Raw genomic sequence first — 14,418 nt, 5'->3', positions numbered from 1 at the left:
TGTATAAAAGTCATTTTAATAACTAGCAGAAAACAGAAAAAAAAATGGGCCCAGTACACTAACAAGCAAATGCTACAATTGCAGCAAATAAATGGATTTTATTATACTGTTTATTTTGTGTTTTGTTTTTTTGAGATACAGTCTTACTTTGTAGCACAGGCAGGCCTCTCATTTCTGATTCTCTTGCCTCAGCTTTCCTAATGTTGAGATTATAAACATTCACGATCACATCAGACCAAAAGATAGTTTTTAATAAGCAAAGTAAATGCAATGTACAGACACTGTATAAACTACTCAAAAGCTAAGATTTACAAAAAAAGGAAAGAGGGAGTAAGGGAGAGAGGGATGGCACAGCAGGCCTGTTGACCTCAGTTCTGTAAGACTCATATGGTGGAAGGACAGAGTCCACTCCAAAATACCTTCTACACACACACACACACACACACACACACACACACGAACAAAATAAATAATTTTATGCTAAAATTTTAAAACTCTTAAAACGAGGAGATAAAGCTTCTTGGCCCTGCCTTTAGCAATATTCTTATAATCAACAAAACCAGGAAGAAAAAAAGGATATAAACAAAAAACAACTATATAAAGAACATTATTCAAGGGTATGAACTCATTAATAAAGAACCCTCACCTGACATGAATAATCAAGGCCTGAGTATGCTGCTAAGCAAAAACGGAGTACATATCATGTCTGATAATGTCAAGTGTCCAGAATACACAAGGAACTCTTAAAAATTCAGCAAAAGCTGGCACAGTGGACTATGCCTTTAATCCCAGCACCTGAGAGGCAGAGGCAGAGGTGCATGTGGACTGAGGAGTCTGAGGCTAACCTCTACATAGGGAATTCCAGGACAGCAGAGTCTACTACATAAGGAGACCTTGCCTCAAAAAAGGAAGAAAGGAAAGTTAGGAGGGAGGAAGGGAAAAAATAACAATGAAGAAAAAAATACTCTAAAGATAAGCAAATGCAACTAGGTATTTCTAGATATTTCCTCTAAGATCTATAAATACTCAATACACATATAAAAATAACCTCAACATCACTAGAAAAATGGTTATTAGAGAAATGTAAGCCAAAACTACCATAAGATACTAGCTCACACCTGCTAGGATATCTATATAATCTCTAATAGCAAAAAATAACAAGTGGTATTGAAGATAGTAAGAAATTGGAACCCTTGTATGTCACTGTTATGAAGATAATTGTACAACCACTATAGACTACAATTTGGCAATCCTTCAAAAAGTTAAAACACATAATTACCCTATTGTCCACAATATCTTTATTCACTATGCTCAAAGAATTAAAAATCATACTTAAAATTGTGTATACCAATGTCTGCATCAGCACTTATCAAAATCATCAAAAGGTAGAATCATCCCAATTGTCTATAAACAGACAAAAGAATAAGTAAAATGTGGCATACAACATTTTTTTGTTTAACTTTTTGTTGTTTTTGGGGGGGGGGAGGTTTCAAGACAGAGTTTCTCTGTGTAGCTTTGCACCTCTCCTGGAACTCATTTGGTAGCCCAGGCTGGCCTTGAACTCACAGAGATCCACCTGGCTCTGCCTCCTAAGTGCTGGGATTAAAGGTGTGCACCACCACCACCCGGCTTGTTTAACTTTTTTTAATGTTTTATGTTTCTTATTTTATGTTTGTGTTTTCTCCCGCTTGTGTGTCTTTGTGAATGTGTCAGACCCCCTGGAACTGGAGTTAAAGACAGTTGTGAGCTGCCATGTAGGTGCTGGGAATTGAACCCAGGTCCTCTAGAAGAGCAGCCAGTGCTCTTAACGGCTGAGTCATCTCTCCAGTCCCCAAAACTTTCTTTTAGGAAGATAAACACATTGTATAATTGTAAGTATATCATGATATGCAACTAAATATTAATAAAACTGTACACCTTAAATGTTAAGTATATGACTTTTACCCCAATGAAAATAAGTGAGAGGAACACTGTACTATAAACATTCAATCAACTATAAATCTAGACACACACAAACACACACATATATATTATATATACACATTTTGTATGAGAATATCTTACCTATGCAATTTTTAAGTACTCCCCCATCCCAAAATTTATTAATTACAGCTCTGCAGTATAACAGCCCCACAAATAGCACCTTAATAAACAGATCAAAGTGAACATTACTAGTAATGAACAATTTGACAATGTGTGCCACAGGGCAGAAAGCAATAAACAAAATCAAGCTTCATTCCCTATTCTACCCCAAAGATGCCTAGCTTCTATGTAAACACAAGAAAAGCAAACTTAGGCAGGTGAGATGGTTTAATGGTCCACAGCACTTGCTGACAACCTAAGTTCAAATTCTAGAACCCACACGGTACAAGGAAAGAGTCAACTCTCAAACTCTGGTCTGGATATCAATATGGCATGCAAGTCGCATCCCCACCACACCCACGAAAAGGCAACCAAATCAATCAATGTTGGGAGGGGGTATTTTGTTTTAAGAGAAAGACAAAATAACTAGCTCAAAAAAAACCTTCAAGAATATGTTGCAAGGCTGGAAAGAGGTCAATGGGTAAAGATGCTTTCTGCCTAATGTGATCAAATGAGTCCAATCCCCAGGCCCACACTGATTAAGGCATAGAACAGAGACCTGCAATTGTGCTCTGACCTCCTCATAGTCACCATGGTACACATGTGCACAAACAAAATCAATGAGTAAAACCCAGTTTAAAAATTCAAAAGAGGAATCAGGTTAATAAAAGCCAAGAAAGATTTTTTTTTTAATAAACTGATCAAACTGTTAAACATGTTAATTTTTTAACATGTGCATGTGTGCTCAGGCACAGGTATATAGGTATATTCACATCCATGTAGAGACCAGAAGTCTTTCTCACTCACTCTCAAATGTATTTACTGAGCAAGGCACCTGGACCCTAGTCTCCAAAGCCTGACTGCTCCTGGGACAGTTAACCTCCACAGCACTCAATCTTTTGAGGATGAAATGTGTATGTTGGCTTCCCACTGGTACCTCCTCATTGCTTCATCTTTGTGTCTGACAGCTTCAGGTCAGCCACCTGTCTTCAAGCTCATATAGTTTATCTTCCTGACTCATTTCTATTCTATTCCACAGACTTTTTTATTGGCTTACAATGGTTTTCATTTACAGCATTTCAGATTGTTTTTTCCTCCAATATTTCTATTTCTTTAAAAACAAATCCTCCTTTCCTATCTTGCATTGCTCACCTTTTTTATTCTGTTGTTTTCCTGGGTTCCCAATCAGGATCTTACTTTCTTCTTTCACCTCTTTAAACATACTTTTAAAAAAAATATCATTCTTTTTAATTATCTGCCTGGAATTTTATCTAACTCACTCTTGCTAGATGCCATTACTGTATGATTAGTAATTTGGTAAGAAAGATATATTGCCTTGGTTTTTGTGTTTCTTATGTTACTGTCTTGAGATTTATGCATCTGGGGTTGTTTCACTGCTTGGGATTTTGTGAGCTATATTCTTTCAGTCAACACATTTGCACTCTTCAAATGGTACTTGGGTGCAGTAGAGTTGAAGTACATAGTTCAGAAAATAATTCCCGGTCCCAGGTTGCCTTGTAGGTCTCTACATTATCTCAGAGTGCAATAGTAACTGTGAGAACAATCACAGCTACTGGATATTTCCACTATGCAAATGTCATACTTGCCAGTTAACAACAGTGGCCCCTTTGACCTCAATAGCTGTTAGAGTCAACCAAGGATAATATGTTGTATACTGGGATTTTAGTTGCTAAGATTGGGGTTGGAAGGGAAGTAGAACTGATAAAGATAGGGATAAGCATTAGACTCATGGGGGTGGGGGGTGGGGGGGAAACCGACACCAAGTTCCCTGGATACTATTAAAAGTGTTAAAGCCATTGATGGACCAGGTGGTGGTGGCACACACCTTTAGTCCCAGCACTTGGGAGGCAGAGGCAGGCAGATCTGTGAATTTGAGGCCAGCCTGGTCTACAGAGTGAGTTCTTGGACAGACTCCAAAGCTACAGAGAAATCCTGTCTCAAAAATACAAAAGAAAGGTAAAGCTATTGATGGTTGTAATTAAGAGGTTAAGAGAGAGCAAGCAGGGCAGTGGTAGTTCAGGGCTTTAATCCCAGCACTCATGAGGCAGTGGTTGGTGGATCTGAGTTCGAGACTAGCTTGGTCTACAAAGTGAGTTCCAGGACAGCCAGGGCTACATAGAGAAACTCCATCTTGAAAAAAAAAAAAAAAAAAGAAAGAAAGAAAGACAGACAGACCTATTCTCTTACCAGAATCTTTCTGTGCTTTACTTAGAAGAAAAAAAAAAATCATAAAATTATAAAATTGTTATTTGTTAAGGGTTTCATAAATGTTCTCCCCTCTAAAAAACATTATTTTCTGAAAACAGGATGTTTTTAATACTCAGTTTTTAAGACTCCTAATGGGCAATATACAAAATATGCACACAATAGAAACACACACCTAAAAAAACTTTACAGGGTTGAAAACATAGCTTCAGCTAGGAATACAGCTCCAGCTGAGCTAACACTTAACCTTAGTAGTACTATGCATACATACCACATGAAATCTTGATTTCAACCAGCAATTTGCAACACACGTGAACTTGAAGGGACAGGGATGTGTATGTGGGGGGGGGGGGGGGGTTAGAGGGAGAAAAGGTAAGAGAGAAATGACATAATCATATTATAATCTGAAAAAATAAAAAAATTTAAGTATACCAATTTATACTTACTGGGTTTCCTCACAACACTGAAGCAGGCTAAATCTTCAACAAATTAGTATACAGGGACTTTTTGTTTTAAGGGTCGGTAAAGGTAAATTTTAAACTAGAATTGTACTGCAAACAGTGTGGACTAATTGGAACAAAACTGAATTCAAATCAACTCATTTACTGAATGGCCAACATAAACGATTTGGGCCAAGCAGTGGAAGACACAAGGCACAAGAGAGCAGTCAGCCCTGATTTTAACAAGCAGCTAATAAATAATTGTAAAGCTAGGCTGTAGCCACAGATCCTTTCAAGAAACTTAAGTATAATTTTTCCCAGAAGTATTTACTATTAGAAAAGTGCCACCAGGGTACAGTGGCCACATGTTCCGTAATTTCAGCACTCAGGATGCTAGGGATAAGAGTACTACTACAAGCCAGGCAGCGGTGGCACACGCCTTTAATCCCAGCTCTGGGAGGCAGAGCCAGGCAGATCTCTGTGAGTTCCAGGCCACCATAGTCTACAGAGCACAGATCCAGGACAGGCACCAAAACTACACAGAGAAACCCTGTCTGGAAACCACGCCCCGCCCCAAAAAAAGAGTAGTACTGCTACAAGTTCATGGCCACCCAAGGATACAGAGCAAGACTGCCTGAGAACACCAAAAAGCAGTCAGGAATGGTGTCACCTGTCTGTAGGAAGTGGAAGCTAACAATCTTAGCTATGTAAGAATCTGTATCAAAAAAAAAAAAAAGTCAGCATTGTAAAAGTTCAGATAAAGGGAAGGATAAAAGGGGCAAAATTAGAATTATAAAAAGTAACTAGGAGGTGGTGGACACACCTTTAGTCCCAGCACTCAGGAGGCAGAAGCAGGTGGATCTGAGTTCAAGGCCATCCTAGTCTACAAATCAAATTCCAAGGCAGTCAGTGCTACACAGAGAAACCCTGTCTTCAAAAAAAAAGAAAAAGGTAGTCTATCCCTGAACCAATCAATAAATGACAGAACCTGGAAAATAGGACCCACCCCAGGTCTTTATACACTGCTTAAGGCCAAGAGAGTGATGTACAAGTATAATGTCAGCACTGACCCGGGAGGCTGGGGCAGGAGGAGGATCACAAGCTAAATTAGCTTGGGCTACATTGCCGAAGCCTGTCTCCAACACACACACACTCTCTCTCTCTCTCACTCTCCCCCTCTCCCGACCCCTAAAAAAAGAGAGAAAGAACACCAATCTCTCTCAAACTTTCCCAAATTTACTAAAATATGCAAACAATCTGTTGCCTACTCTTCAAGTAACTTCTCCTTGAGTACTCTTTTAGTCCATAGATGTATAAAATTTCTGAATTACACTACAATATAGCCATAGTTTTGATGTTGTTTTAAAAAATCTTAAGTGTTGCTGGGCAGTAGTGGCACACGCCTTTAATTCTAGCACTTGGGAGGCAGAGCCAGGTGGATCTCTGTGAGTTGGAGGCTAGCCTGGTCTACAGAGCGAGATCCAGGACAGACACCAAAAGTACACAGAGAAACCCTGTCTCAAAAAAACAAAAAAAAAAAAAAAAAAAAAAAATCTTAGTGTTTATCCACTAAGTAATAATGAAGTAACTGTGAAGCCTCTTAGGAGGTGTTTAATTAATCCTTAATTTGTGTTTCTTACATATAACACTACTAGGCTATGTAAATCCTACAGGTGGCTTAGTTCAATGTAACAACATGAACAAAATTAAATGTCTTTATGGCAATGGTATGACCAAAAACTTGAAATTATGCTATGACATAGAATTTCACTTTTTAGAACAGGGTTTATACACTAGAATCAATAACTATCAAGTAGCTGTTAATAAACAATCTTTAAATAAGAGTAGCCACTGTTAAACATTTTTAAACTTTCATAGTCAAAGACACAAAACTACAATACTTTAAATACTTTTAATTAAGCAGAAAACAAAACCACCTTCAAAGTCTAATACAGAAAGATAATGGAATTTATCTCCCTGCCTTAAAGGCACATATGATGGGAAGGGAGAGGACAGGTTTGGCAGAGCATGTGTGTGGAAATTAGAGGACTTCGGTTCTCTCCTTCACACTCTATAAGGCTCTAGGGATCAAACACAAGCTGCCAAGCTTGAACCATTATGCACTGAACCATCTCACCCTAAGTAAGTGTTTTAAAAGTAATTTTCCAGCCGGGCGGTGGTGGCGCACGCCTTTAATCCCAGCACTTGGGAGGCAGAGCCAGGCGGATCTCTGTGAGTTCGAGGCCAGCCTGGGCTACCAAGTGAGTCCCAGGAAAGGCGCAAAGCTACACATAGAAACCCTGTCTCGAAAAACCAAAAAAAAAAAAAAAAAGTAATTTTCCTAGCTATTTACAACAAAATAATAGGCCTCACGATTTTATATTAACTTTCTAGAATCACAAAATCTTCACTTAGAGCATTATATCAAACCATAATACAGGTCTAAATCTATACTGGGAAAAATTAGTAAGACAGTCAAAATTTGTTCCCCCTCCACTCAAGCCCCTTAGGCTTCAAATAGACTATTGTCTTCTTAGCAAATCAAGTATTTGGAAGGTTCTACCTTAATATAACTAAGATCAAAACATTTACAGTCACTTTTATAACCCCCCTATGGAGGAGGGGGTGACATCTAGTTTACACAAGGAAGTATTTGAAGCACCTTACTATTCAAGTAGTTTTCAACCTAATTCAGGTTCCAAAGTCATTTCATCACTCACCTCCTAATATTGTCAGAGCATCGTCTTAGCATTTTTCCAGAGCTCTGTTTAGTAAGTAAACCCTGGAAAGGATCTTAACACTCTTAAGAACTTCAAAATAAAAACCCCACAAACGGACAGTAGTATCAGGACATAATATGAATGTAATAAATCAATACAATTAATGTAATTAATGAATATCATAGTTATTGAATGAATACTGAGAATGTAATCAATGAATACCACAAATGTAATTAATATCATGAGTGTAATTAATGAATATCATGAGTGTAATTAAAAAAAAAAGAAACTTCAAAATAGCAAATGATTAAAACTTCAGTCATTGCCAGGCATGGTAGCACAGGCCTTTAATCCCAGCACTCAGGAGGCAGAGCAAGGAGGATCTCAGATTCCGAGGCCAGCCTGGTCTACAGAGTGAATTCCAGAGCAGCTACGGCTAGAGAAACCATGTCTTGGGGGCAGGGGAAGACCCATGACCCTGCTGTAACAAATCTGCATTACCTTCTTCCATTCCCTCCTCTCAGATAATACAATACATAAAAGATATTATTCGGGGGCTGGAGAGATGGCTCAGAGGTTAAGAGCACTGGCTGCTCTTCCAGAGGTCCTGAGTTCAATCCCCAGCAACCACATGGTGGCTCACAACCACCTGTAATGAGATCTGGTGCCCTCTTCTGGCCTGCAGTCACATATGCTGTATACATAACAAATAAATAAATCTTTAAAAAAAAAAAAAAAAAAAAAGATATTATTCGGTGTAAACAGTTACAGCTGGGCCAGAGAGATGGCAAAACAGGTAAAAAAAACACTTGCTTGGAGACCAAGTTCATTTTCCAGAAGCCACAAAAATGTGGAAGACGATAACACACTTGTCCTCTGACCTCTATATGCACATATAATGCACACATAAAAAGTAAATGTCAGTCTCCCTGAGTCTCAAAAATTCTGAGCTAGAAATTCTGTTTACCATTCTATTTCAAAGACTTGGAAATAAGTAGATTCTGGCATTTTAAATTAGAAACAAATGGCAAAATACCTGTGTTTGATCCCTGTGGTTCAATTCAAAATTATAGAAAAAAATCTTAAAAGCATCACAGTAGCTAAGTCTTTATCTAGTACACAGATTTAGAAGTTCATGAAACAAATGATGTAAATCTAAGCAAATAAAACAGCTTCTAAATGATCTGACAACACAATTTGACTATAAATAACCCTGTAAAAACAAATTTCACTAGTCTCCAAGCAGTTAAGCATCAATTTATAACAAAAATACTAACTACATATACCAAACTTAAACCTCAAAAAAGAATAAATTATCTACAATGTGAATAATTCTGACTTGCGATAAATAAATGAGAAAAGGTCCTTGCCCTCCAAGTTTACATCAAGATAGGCATAAGAAATTAAGTGAGGTGATTTCAGCTCTGATGAACTCGGTAGGATATTATGGATTAAAAGAACTGACAGAATATACAAAGAGTTGTTCACTATAAACAGTCAGACAAAGAGTAATCAGAGAAAGTCTATCATAGCAGGTGACCGCTGAGGTAAACCTGAACTAGCCAGGTGCAGTACTGCACAGAAACAGTCTCAACTTATTCAAAGACTAAAGCAGGAGGACCCCTGGAGCCCAAAGTTCCAATCAGTCCTCTCCCTGCAAGGAAAGGAAATGGGGAAAGAAAGAGAGCAGAGGGAAGTGGCTGGATGGGCTAATGAAAAAACTCAACAACATACCTTTAGACAACAAAGAAACTGGTGTTTTCAAGGGGGAGGGGGGAAGGTGGCCAGAGGCCAATGGGAACTAAGACCACAAAGTTGCAGAGAAAATAGAGAAACAATATAAAGACTTGTAAGTACAACAGTATGTTTAGATCCAAAGAAAAGACACTGTAGGCTTTTAAGCAGCAAATTTACCTTTTCTTTGTTTTTAATTATGTGTGCCATCACCATGTTCAGCGCAGGTACCCAGAAGATAGAGGGACCCAGGGTAGCTGCAACCAAACAAGTCCTCTACAAAAGAAGTCCACACTTCTCACCCTTAAGCCATCTCTACAGTCCCAATTATTAGTACTTTGAAAGGATCATTATGTTCTGTGAATAAGCTATACAGTACAAATGGTAAAGAAAGGTGGCTAATGAGTCATTCAAATGAAAATAAGATGTGTCTTGGACAAGTGTAGAAGCAATGGGATAGAAAAGGACATAAGAGATTTGAGGTGGAACAAACCGATGTATTTGCTAATAGAGTCCATGGAGAATGGACACCAAAGATGATTCCCAGGTGTTTCAGTCTGATAAGGAAGATTTACTGAGATAAAAATGAACAGGAAAAAAGAGGGTGAGTAACAGGTAGGGCCAACCACTTACCTTGCATGCATAAGATTCTAAATTCAATCATTCCCCCAAAAGGCTAAGGCTGTAGCTCAATGGTAGTATGCTTGCCTAGCATATTTGAGACACCCAAGCCCCAGGTTCAATCTCCAGTGCTACCAGGGATGGGGGGAACCAATGACTTGAGGTTGTCCAGTAATATAAATAAGAGTACAGTTTAGGCAGGGCTGGAGAGATGGCTCAGAGGTTAAGAGCACTGATTGCTCTTCCAGAGGTCCTGAGTTCAATTCCCAGCACCCACACGGTGGCTCACAACTATCTGTAATGAGATCTGGCACCCTCTTCTGTATACATAATAAATAAATAAATCTTTAAAAAAAAAAAAAAAGAAAGAAAAGAAAAAAAAGAGTACAGTTTAACATATGGAGAGTTCAAGATAAATGGTTACATGATATAAAGATATGGACTGGACATTTAAGATTACCTAGCTAGGGCCAGGCATGATGATCCATACCTATAATCCCAAAACTCAAACGACTGCCACAAGTTCAAGGTCATTCTGATCGACACATCTCGTTTACAGGTCAACCAGATGCTGTGCAAAAAAACTTGTATATATAAATATATCACTTAAAGCTATGATGCCATACCATAGATTACTCAAGTAATCATACCTAAGTATGATCCAAAAGTATTATGCATTGTCTTAATTTCAGATGTTTCCGTGTATATATAAATATATAAAACACCAAACACATTACCCTTACTGCTCATTTCAGTCCCTTCATTTTATATTTATACTCTCCAATTCACTCTCTCCCTCTTGGCTGATCCCATAGTCCTCAATTTGCCATTCTGGGTTGTCTTAGTTTTTGTTTTTGGTTTTTTTAGAGGGGTTATTGTTGAGATAGAGTTTCATTATGTAGTCCTGGTTGGCCTAAACTTGTGGTAGAGCAGACTGACCTTCAACTCTACCTCCAAAGGGCTGAGATTTCAAGCCTGAGCCACCACACCCAGCATCCCAAATTCTTAGTGGACCTCAACCCCAAATGGTTATCATCTAACTGAATGTGGGAGTGGTGAAAACATCTGGCATCAGTAAAAGAAATTAAAAGGATTCTCAATGCTTGGTAACCAAAAATTTAATAAATCTGATGTTCTGACAGTATTGACCCATACTGCATCAAGCACATTCACAACAGCTCTGGTTCTAAGAGCAACATATTCACTTCACTCTGCCTGTGCTGTTACATCACACATGCTGCACAAATGAACAATGAATGATGCCTCAAACACCTCTGATTCAAAAACTATACTATTATCAAATGTAGTGCTTTTACTATACAAAGTTGATGTTTTTAAAATTAATGGTTTAATCACAGAATACAAAAGACTTAGTAGTTTCCTCTCACCATTCCTTACCATGTACCATATCAACTTATCTTCAGATTGTATTGTCAGAATGTTTCATTTTTTTTTAAGAACTGTTATTTGAGGGTCAGGGCGACAGCTCAGTAAGGTAAAGATGTCAAACTAGACTTCATTTCCCGGGACACATGGTAGAGACAGAAGGTACAGAGAGTAATTCAGGTAAATTGTCCTCTGATCTCCACATGTATGCTGTGGTACTCACATCCACCCACATAATAGATAAATGAACTGGTGGGTGAGTGGGTAAGTAGGTGAATTTTAAAAAAATAGGAAAAAAAGTTTGAGTTGACTACTATTCATTACACAGCTGAATTCTCTTCCTGCCTCCTCCCAAGTGCCAGGATTACAATATTGCACCACCATGCCTCGCTGCTGACGAAATTATCTGTTAAATGAACTTTGGCTTAAGATTATAACACACTTTTCCAACAATTTCTGAAATGACCTTAAACATATTTCTGCCATTTTTGCACCATGTACTTAGAAGACATTCTTAGCATTATTATCAATAACATATGAAAAATGTTGAAGATGTTCTACATCCTACAGTTTTAAATATCCATCAAAGACTTAATTTTTTTTTTTTTTTTTTTTTTTTCGAGACAGGGTTTCTCTATGTAGCTTTGCGCCTTTCCTGGAACTCACTTGGTAGCCCAGGCTGGCCTCGAACTCACAGAGATCCACCTGGCTCTGCCTCCCAAGTGCTGGGATTAAAGGCGTGCGCCACCACCGCCCGGCCGACTTAATTTTTGTAAAAATAAATAAATATGCACAGCTAAACATGGTGAGGCATGTCTGTAATTTCAGCATCTCTGAGGTGGAGGTAGAATCAAGATGCTCAAATGACTACATGCGATTTAAGAGGCCAGCTTTGGTGACATGACACCTCTCTCAAACAAAATTCTTTATTGATGGGATGAAATAATGATAGACTTTTCTAGATTCAGACATGGCATTCTAAAAAGCAAAAGTATATAATACAAATGTATTATATACATGTGAAAGACTAGTGCTTTATAATTAACTTATAGCAAAACAAGTTAACTTTCTTGGGCAGTGATTCAACCCTTTAACACACGTTCCTCATGTTGTAGTGAACCCCAACCACAAAATTATTTTCATTGCTACTTCATAACTGTAATTTTGCTGTTATGAACCATAATATAAATATTTTTGGAAATAGGTTTGTCAAAGGGGTTGCAGCCCACAGGTTAAGAACCACCATTCTTGGTTGATAAAAACATCCTATACATTCTTGGTCTGATAAAGCTTTGTATAAACTTGAGAGTATGTCAATAAAACTAACTTCCAAGTGGGTCCATGAAGAAACGTAAGCAAATAAACAAGGTCTCATGTCATCTACATTGTCCTCAAACTCACTACTTAGCCTTAGCGAGAAGAATATCCCTAAACTCCTCATCCTCCTGCCTTAGCCTCAAGTGTTGAGATTACAGGGAAGTATCATGCCTGGCATAAAAGATCAATTTTGTAATGGAATCAAGACATTCCTTTTATTTGTATTTAAAGTTTTGTTTGTGAGTATGAAACCATGCAAGTGTACACACAGTGCATGTGTTGTGCCGGTGTGTGAGCTTGTTGGATGTCCAGATTCTTGTGTGTGTGCTAGAACAAGAACTCGAGTCCTCTCCATTGTACAGCAAGCACCCTTAACCAGTGAGCCATCTCTCCAGCCCAATTTTTAAAATATTTTTCTACTGTAAAAATGTAAAACTGAGAGACCTGAGAGACAGCTCAGCAGTTAAGAGCACTGGCTGCTCTTCCAGAGGTCCTGAGTTCAATTCCCAGTAACTACATGGTGGCTCACAACCATCTATAGTGGGATCTGATGCCCTCTTCTGGTATAAAGTCACACATGCAGATAGAGCACTCATTAATAAATTGGGTTTTTTTGTTTGTTTGTTTTTTTGTTTTTCCGAGACAGGGTTTCTCTGTGTAGCTTTGCGCCTTTCTCGCTCAGTAGAACAGGCTTGGCCTTGAACTCACAGAGATCCGCCTGACTCTGCCTCCCAAGTGCTGGGATTAAAGGCGTGTCTCACCACCTACCGGCAAAAATATCTTTAAAAAAAAAAGGGGGGGGGGGTAAGATTTAAGTTTTGTGGTAATATTTTGCCCTTAAATTAATTTTATGTTTTACCCAGGCAGTAGTGGCACATACTTTTAATCCCAGAACTCAGAGACAGAGGCAGATGGACCTCTAGGACTTCAAGGCCAGCCTGGTCTACAGAGCAAGTTCCAGGACAGCCAAGGCTACACAGAGAAATCCTGTCTTGAAAAACAAAAATAAATAAATAAATACAAATTTATTTTATTTTTCTTCCTCTACAAGAACCATTAACCCAAGCCTGATGTTGATTTTTATCTTCAATTAGTGGTACAGGGAAAGTGATAACCACTTTTTTAATCATTTCTTTTATTTAAAAAAAAAAAACTACCACATAGGACAGTGCAGACTACAATTCACAACTACATTGGCAGAAAAAAATAGGGGGGAAAGCAAACTAATCAGTGGATTATTCAGTCTCATATGTTCTTCCTTAAATGTATACATTATATCTCCAATTGACAACCACTTACAAAGGAAATTAGTTTCCTCCAACAGTCTCACTGGGTATTCAAACCACCTTTAAGGGTAGGCCCCATGCCCAGCAGTAGATGACCAATACAAAAGGAACTCAATGATATTTTTGGAGATTTTTATATCATATTGCTTTGTTTGGCCATTTTTTACCTTACTAGTCTTTTGCTTATATATAAAACAGTTTCCAATTTTGTATTTTTATAGGTTTTGTGTTTCAGGGGCATGTCCTTTCATGTGCATGTATTTCTCATGCTTTTTCTGTTTTTTGTTTTGTTTTAATTTCACTCTTTTCTAAAGAAAGAAAAAAAGAAGGCATAGTTGGAAGGTGGGAAGATGGAAAAGATCTGGGAGATGAGGGAAGGGAAACCATGATCAGAACATACTGTATAAGTAAAATATTTTCAATATAAAAAATGTATAAATTTACTCTGGCAGGATGTACTTCAGTGGTAGAATACTTGCTTAGCATGCACAAGGCCCTGTGTTCAATATACGGTACAATATGTAAGAAACTATTTTTAAAAAATTAGATGCTGGTATGGTGGCCCAGATCACAGTATCTATAACTACCAGTACTACACAGCTGAAA

General features: G+C 38.1%; 1 protein-coding gene across 4 annotated transcripts in view; it reads right to left on the bottom strand.

Annotated features, from left to right (window-relative positions):
• Positions 1 to 14,418, bottom strand: part of Gpbp1 (GC-rich promoter binding protein 1) — a 76,188-nt gene that overhangs the window by 51,477 nt on the left and 10,293 nt on the right. Inside the window, exon 3 of one of the 4 annotated variants that reach the window (XM_059276061.1) lies at positions 10,314 to 10,394. The exons of the other annotated variants lie outside the window; for them this stretch is intronic. The gene's annotated coding sequence lies outside the window, so the exon portion shown is untranslated. The remainder of the gene's footprint in view (positions 1 to 10,313; positions 10,395 to 14,418) is intronic. 4 annotated transcript variants of the gene reach the window in all.

This window comes from Peromyscus eremicus, chromosome 11 (genome assembly GCF_949786415.1).
Source record: "Peromyscus eremicus chromosome 11, PerEre_H2_v1, whole genome shotgun sequence".
Lineage (NCBI taxonomy): Eukaryota > Metazoa > Chordata > Mammalia > Rodentia > Cricetidae > Peromyscus > Peromyscus eremicus.
Note: the sequence above shows the minus strand (reverse complement) of the source record. Positions and strands in the feature narration are given on the sequence as shown.